The following is a 7,782-nucleotide window of genomic DNA, read 5'->3' as shown; positions in this document are numbered from 1 at the left end:
GAGAAAGCATTTGTAAGGTTTATGTCAAAGAATGTTTTGCCTGTGTTCTCTTCTAGGAATTTGATGGTGTCTTGTCTTATATTTAAGTCTATAAGCCATTTTGCATTTATTTTTGTGCGTGGTGTGAAGGTGTGTTCTAGGTTCACTGATTTACATGCAGCTGTCTGGGTTTCCCAGCAATACTTGCTGAAAAGACTGTCTTTTTCCCATTTTATGTTTTTGTCTCCTTTGTCAAAGATTAATTGACCATAGCTGTCTGGGTTTACTTCTGGGTTCTCTATTCTGTTCCATTGGTCTGTCTGTCTGTTTTGGCACCAGTCCACACTGTCCTGATGACTGTGGTTTTGTAATATTGGCTGAAGTCTGGGAAAGTTATGCCTCCTGCTTGGTTTTTGTTCCTCAGGATTGCTTTGGCAATTCTGGGTCTTTTGTGGTTCCATATAAAATGTTGGATTGTTTTTTCTAGTTGTGTGAAAAAAGTCATGGATAATTTGATAGGGATTGCATTGAATCTGTAGACTGCTTTGGGTAGTGTAGTCATTTTTACAATATTAATTTTTCTGGCCCGGGAGCATTGGATATTTTTCCATTTCTTTGTGTCTTCTTTGATTTCCTTGTTAATGTTTTATAGCTCTTGTCATATAAATCTTTTACCTCCTTAGTCAGGTATATTCCCAGGTATTTGATTTTTTTTGGGGTGCAATTTTAAAAGGAATTGTATTTTTGTATTCCTTTTCTAATATTTCATTATTAGTATGCAAAAATGCAACTGACTTCTGAATGTTAATCTTATATATCCTGCTACTTTGCTGAATTTGTTGATCAGTTCAAGTAATTTTTGGGTTATGTCCTTGGGGTTTTCTATATATAGTATCATGTCATCTGCATACAGTGACAGTTTTAATTCTTGTCTTCATATTTGCATGCCTTTTATTTCTTTTGTTTGTCTGATTGCTATAGCTAGGACTTCCAATACTATGTTGAATAACCTGGGTATGTTATTCTTAATGGCCTTCTTTTTCTTCTTTCAACACATTGAATATATCATCCCACTTGCTAGTGAACTACAATATTTCTGCTGAAATCCACTGAATTTTATTAAAAATCCACAAATATATATATGGGTTTTTCATTCCGAGTTGAATTTTTCTTGCTGCTTTCAAAATTCTCTTTGATTTTCATAAATTGATTATAATATGATTGGGGTAGATTTCTTTGGACTCATTTTATTATTGATCCATTTTGATTCCTCTATCTCAATGTCCATTTTCCTGTACAGTTTTGGGGATTTTTTAAGCCATTTTTTGAGGTCTTTTTTTGTTTTATTTTGCTTTGTTTTGTCTTTTTTTTGGGGGGGTGGATTACCCAAAGCATATGGAAGTTCCTAGGCTAGGGGTTGATTCAGAGCTATAGTCACTGGTCTATGTCATGGCCATAGCCATGCCAGATCCAAGCCACGTCTGCAACCTACACCACAGCTCATGGCAACTTTCGATCCTTAACCCACTGAGAAAGGCCAAAGATTGAACCTGCAACCGCATGGTTCCTAGTTGGACTCATTTCTGCTGCTCCATGATGGGAACTCCTAGCCACTTTTTAAAGTGAAATCTTTCTGTTCATTTTTTCACTCTGTTTTCCATCCAAAACTCCGATAATCCTTATATTGATTCATCTGGTAGAGTTCAGTAAGCCCCTTTCTTAATGATTTGCATTCTTTGTCTTTTAGTTTATCTGATGAATAAAGTCAAATGATCTTTTTTTTCTTTATTCTTTTTTTTTCTTTATTCTTTTTTTTTTCTTTTTCAGCCACACAAATGGCATATGGAAGTTATGGGTTGTGGGTCGAAGGTGAGCTGCAGCTGTCAATTATGCCATAGCTGTGGCAGTGAATCATTAACCCACTTGCCTGGGCTGATAATCAAACTGTCACTGCCTCAGAGACAGTGCCAGATTCTTTACCCATTTGCCATAGTGGGAAGTCTCCAAGTGATCTTCTTTTGAACCCCATGACCCTTTCTTTTGACTGATCCATTCTGTCGTTGTAACCCTCTAGTGAGTATTTCAGTTCAGTTATTGTGTTCTTCAGCTACATCGTTTCTGCTTGGTTGTCTTCAAAGTTTTCTGTCTCTTGTTTGAAATTCTCACTTTGTGTATTTTTCTCTTTTAACAATGAGCATGTTTATGGATTGTTCTCTGATAACAGTCAGCATGTTTATTAACTGAGTTTAATTTGAATTCTCTGTCAGGTAAATAATACATTTCCATTTCATTAGGGTTGTTTCGTGGAGATATATGTTGTTCTTTTCTGGAAAATACTTGGAAGTGTCTTCATTTTCCTTGACTCTCTATGCTTATGTCTGAACATTGGACAAAATAGCCACCTGACCCAATATTTATGGAATGGTCTGTACTTCAGAAGACACACACCAATAAGCCTGGTCGGAGACTGAGGACCTCCCAATCCTTGTGTTTGTCAATCCATTTCCTTTGTTCTTATAGTTCCCAGGCTTCTGTTGTATGTCAGGTCCCATTTATGCTTTAAAACACACATTATTGGGAGTTCCTGTCATGGCGCAGTGGTTAACGAATCCGACTAGGAACCATGAGGTTGCGGGTTCGGTCCCTGCCCTTGCACAGTGGGTTAATGATCCGGTGTTGCCGTGAGCTGTGGTGTAGGTTGCAGACGCGGCTCGGATCCCGCGTTGCTGTGGCTGTGGCGTAGGCCAGTGGCTACATCTCCGATTCGACCCCTAGCCTGGGAACCTCCATATGCTGCTGGAGCGGCCCAAGAAATAGCAAAAAACAAACAAACAAACAAACAAACAAAAAAACCCACACACATTATTGAAACTGGTTCCTAAGGTAGCCCCTGGCAGATTTCATCACTGGATGCCACATGTACCTTTTTCCATCACTAAGAAGAAGCTGGTGGAAAGGGCTTTTCTACAGCCAGTTCTGTGCTGAGTCAAGGAGATGGGCTGTGGTAACTTTCATTCCAAACCTTGTGATTCGTTCTCTTTCACCTCAGGTAGCTTCTAACTATGTCCAGGGTCCCATCAGCTTTCTGAAACAGGAATACAGAGCCAGTTTTCTGGATCCCCTAGTAGGTATTATTATAAGAGGGTATCTTGAATTTCCCTAACAATTTGAGTATGTCTGGCATCATGCATGAACTGAGTGAAAGGTCCTCTTAAAAGTTTCTGAATTACTTACAAAGAGAATCTGTACATAAATTGTTTTTGAGTAAGTTGTTTTTATAGGAAAATAGAGAATAGGGATTCCTCTTCAGTCATCTAAATGAACATAAAAATGGGAGTTTATTTATTACTTTAGTTTTGACACTGCTTTGGACGATGTTCAATCCCTACATTGAAAGAAAAACTTGAGTAGAATAACAAATCCCTAATGGACTAAAGCAGATTATGGTACAGGGAGTAAATGCAGTCCCCTCAGTTCCCTGTCATATGTAGAATGTTTCCCTGGGAAAGAGACTGAGCAAGCTTTTGCCATGTTTATAACTGAGTGCATTATATGATTACATTCATATTCAATCTTCTGTGACTTACCAAGTGGCAAAACGATGATAGTAAAGAATGTTTATTTTTCTCTGCTGCTTGAATGGACTGAAAGTCATAATCAGAAATTATGATCTATAGTTCTGAAAGATTTTGAAGTCATATCAGAAATTAAGTGTGGGCTGCATTCTCTTAGAAACAAAATAACGCAAGCTTCAGAACCTGAAATTGCCCTCCTAAAATTACTGTGCAAAACAAATGATAAGGAAGCATCTTCCAGAATTTTCTGGAAGAAGGAGGGTGAGTTTCTGAATTCCGCTTATATTCATGTCCTCCTTGTTTGAGATGGAAGTCCAAGGATCTAAGATGTGACAATTTCTTTCCCATTTTAGTATCCTGACACTCGGGTAAAACAGAACAATCCTTTCAAGGAGGGGATCTGTGCATCTTTGGAGACATTAGGGGGCTCAAAGGATGCATTATATCAGCCAGTAAGTTCCCTCTTCAAGGGTAGAAATCTCTCTAATCTACAGTTAAGGCTTTTTCCTCTGTGATGTGGAGCAGTAAGGTAACCTGTCCCAGACTCTGGCCATTTAGATTTAGTTAAGAAACAATCCTCTTAGTTCTCACCTTACTAGGTCTAATCTGCCTTAGAGGCCAGTGCCAAGTTGGTAGGGTATCTGCCTGCAATGTTACTAGTGAGGGGAGGGTTCAAGTGATGAAGAAACATTGAGAAGAATGAAGGATTGTTTTAATATGGCCCAAATTTCTTGTCTCTTACTTTGTGTCTTTGTTGTTGTTTTTTAACTGAGTAGTTAATTTTGGATAGGGTCGCAGTTCTCTTGCCCCTGTTACCTAAGTTTTGATTCTCTTTTCTGCTTAGCTTACAAAGATCCTAATAAGCAAAGTCCATGTTGCTAAGTTTCATGAAAATGGTAACTCAATTCCATGAGTCTAGGCAGGTCTACTCTCAGTTATTCCCAGCCCAAGCAACACTCTTTTGTGAGGAGATATTGTGTGAAAATTGTATTGATTTTTACATGTAATTTTTTCTCCTGTGTTCACAGATCCCCTTAGAAAAGAATGGCTTCTGGAAATGGCTCTTTCATGACTGAATTCATTCTGTTGGGATTAACAGACCAACCAGATCTCCAACTCCCCCTGTTTTTCCTGTTTCTAGCAATGTATATGGTCACTGTGATAGGAAATCTGACATTGATAATCTTAATTGGGCTGAATTCGCACCTACACAACCCCGTGTACTTTTTCCTCCTCAACCTGTCTTTCATAGACCTCTGTTACTCTTCTGTGTTTATACCCAAAATGCTGATTAACTTCATATCAAAGAAGAATATTATTTCTTACATTGGGTGCATGACCCAACTTTACTTTTTCAGTTTTTTCATTATTTCTGAATGCTATGTGCTGACATCCATGGCCTATGATCGCTATGTGGCCATCTGTAACCCCCTGTTATATAACATTGCCATGTCCCCTAAAGTGTGTTCCAGCCTTATGCTTGCTTCCTATTTGATGGCATTTGCTGGTGCCACTGCTCACACTGGATGCATGCTGAGACTGACCTTCTGTGATGAAAATACCATCAACCATTACTTCTGTGACATCCTTCCTCTTCTCCATCTCTCCTGCATAAGTACTACATCAATGAGATGGTGGTTTTCATTGTGGTGGGCATCAGCATCATTGTGCCCAGTCTCACCATCTCTTTCTTTTATGGTCTCATCCTCTCCAGCATCCTTCATATCACCTCCAGGGAAGGCAGGTCTAAAACCATAAGCACCTGCAGTTCCCAATAATTGCTGTGTCTCTGTTTTTTGGATCAGGTGTATTTGTGTATCTCATACCATCTTCTGCTGGGTCTATGGATGAGGGAAAAATCTCTTCTGTCTTTTACACCAATATAGTTCCCTTGCTCAACCCCTTAATTTATAGCTTGAGGAACAAAGATGTTAAACTTGCTATGAGAGAAACCCTGAGTTGGAGACAGATTTGATTTGAAACATTATATCTGTGTGCATGAATTACAAGACAGTGAGATTCTGTGTGTTTAATTTTAGTGACACCTTTATGTATTTTTCTTAATATGTTTTTTTCCATAGTAACATATAGAAATTTGAGCCTTTCTGAATAATTTATTTTTATCTTTATATATAATTATTCTTTTTTCCTCACTATTTTCGTGATATTTCTATATTTTTTCTGTTTGGTAATAACATTAAATAGTATAATTTTGTCTTATAATTTCAGAATTATTTTTTCCTCTGGGAAAAGATAAATAGTCTCCAAATAATGGAATTAGGTAACACTAGAGTGACAACACATCAGTATGAGTGTTTTTAATCTGTGACCTGCTATAAGAGGGTTGAAAAAGATACTCTTTCTGCTCATCTTTTCATATTCCAATTGGCAAGAATATATCTTCTGTCAATACCAGAGATTGAAGTTTCAAGAAGACCATCGTATAATGGTTAGTAAGACTGTTCTGCATCTGATGTATGATAGTTAATAAGACCATTTTGCATCTGTAAACATTTAGCTCAAGCTTCTTTTGGCAAAGAGTTTAATTTTTACATTTGTAAGACAAACTGACACATAGCAAACCATCATTGCCTTTGGAATGGATAGGCAATGAGATCCTGCTGTATAGCACTGGAAACTATGTCTAGTCACTTATGATGGAGCATGATAATGTGAAAAAAAAAGAATGTATACTTGTATGGGTAACTGGGTCACCATGCTGTACAGTAGAAAATTGACAGAAGATTGTAAACCAGCTATAATGAAAAAAAATCAAAGTATTATATATATATGCCATATAAAAATATATATATGCCATATAAATAAATATATATATATGCCACAGAAGGGAAATTGAAGCCAAGAGAGGTTAATGATTTACATAAAATCACACAGCTTTTAAAGAAAAATTATAAATTACATTCTTAGCCTTCTAATTTCAAGTCTATCATTCTTCAATATACTTTGTACAAGCTTGATTTTATTATTCTGATTTAGTAAGCATGGAATATGAGAAAACCTTCCTGATTGAAAGTTAACTTTTTTTTTGTTCAATATTTAATTAGTCTCAGACTGAGTATTGTTTTTAGCAAAACAGTTTATTTTTTATTTTCTCTCAGAAAGAGAAGATCTTTTGAGCTTGTATATTGTAGAGACGATGGCTCAAATAGAGAAATTACTATTTCTGCAAAATTAAAAAGCTGAATTTTGAATGTGTTTGTACTTCAGAAAATAGGGCATGAGAGATAAAGATGCTCGGAAACCTGTTTTTATGTCAGGACTGAAGGAGGTGTATGGCCAATGAATTAGATATCCCTGTGTGGGGAGTGGTCATGGGACTTGCGAACCATGTTTTATTATGAAATCATTTCCTGTATTACAGAGTACTGTAAATATGTTTCATCGCTCATAAATCTTTGATAAAACTACTTGTATAATGACCACACAGAACAGTCATCATCAAAAGTCTGCAAACAATAAATACTAGAGAGGGTGTGGAGAAAAGGGAACACTCCTGCACTGTTGATAGGAATGTAAATTGGTACAACCACTATAGTGGACAGTATGGAGGTTCCTAAAAAAGTAAATATGGAAATACCATATGAGCCAGCAATTCCACTCCTGGGTATCTATCTGGAGAAAACCATAATTTGAAAAGATATAGTAACCCCAGTTTTCATGCAGACTATTTACAGTAGCCAAGACTTACAAGCAACCTAAATTTCCAGTGATAGAAGAATGGATAAAGAAGATATGATGTATATAAACAATGGAATATTATTCTGTCATAAAAAATAATGAGATAATTCCATTTGCAGAAACATGCATGGACCTAGAGATTATCACAACAAGTGACGTAAATGAGAGAAAGATAAACATCATATGATATCACTTTTAGACAAAATATAATTTAAAATGATACAAAAAATACTTACAAAACTGAAATAGACTCTCAGATTTTAAAATCAAATTTATGGTTACCAGAGGGGAAGTGTGGAGCGGGGAGGGCTAAATTAGGAGATTGGGGTTAACATATACACACTACTAAATATAAAATAGATAACTAACAAAGAGCTACTATCTAGCATGGTGAAATTGACTTATTCTATAATAACATGTGGGAAAAACCTGAAAAAGAATGGATAAATGTATATGTACAACTGATTCACTTTATTGTACACCAAAAACTGTCACAACATTGTAAATCTACTATATTCCAATAAAGTTT

At 36.5% G+C, this 7,782-nt stretch overlaps 1 pseudogene; it reads left to right on the top strand.

Moving 5' to 3' along the window:
* The first annotated feature begins 332 nt into the window (after positions 1 to 332).
* Positions 333 to 5,529, top strand: LOC125111132 (olfactory receptor 8B3-like; annotated as a pseudogene).
* The last annotated feature ends 2,253 nt before the right edge of the window (positions 5,530 to 7,782 follow it).

The sequence above is a fragment of the Phacochoerus africanus genome, chromosome 11, assembly GCF_016906955.1.
Source record: "Phacochoerus africanus isolate WHEZ1 chromosome 11, ROS_Pafr_v1, whole genome shotgun sequence".
Lineage (NCBI taxonomy): Eukaryota > Metazoa > Chordata > Mammalia > Artiodactyla > Suidae > Phacochoerus > Phacochoerus africanus.
The sequence above is the reverse complement of the archived record's forward strand: the minus strand, read 5'-3'. Positions and strand labels throughout refer to the sequence as shown.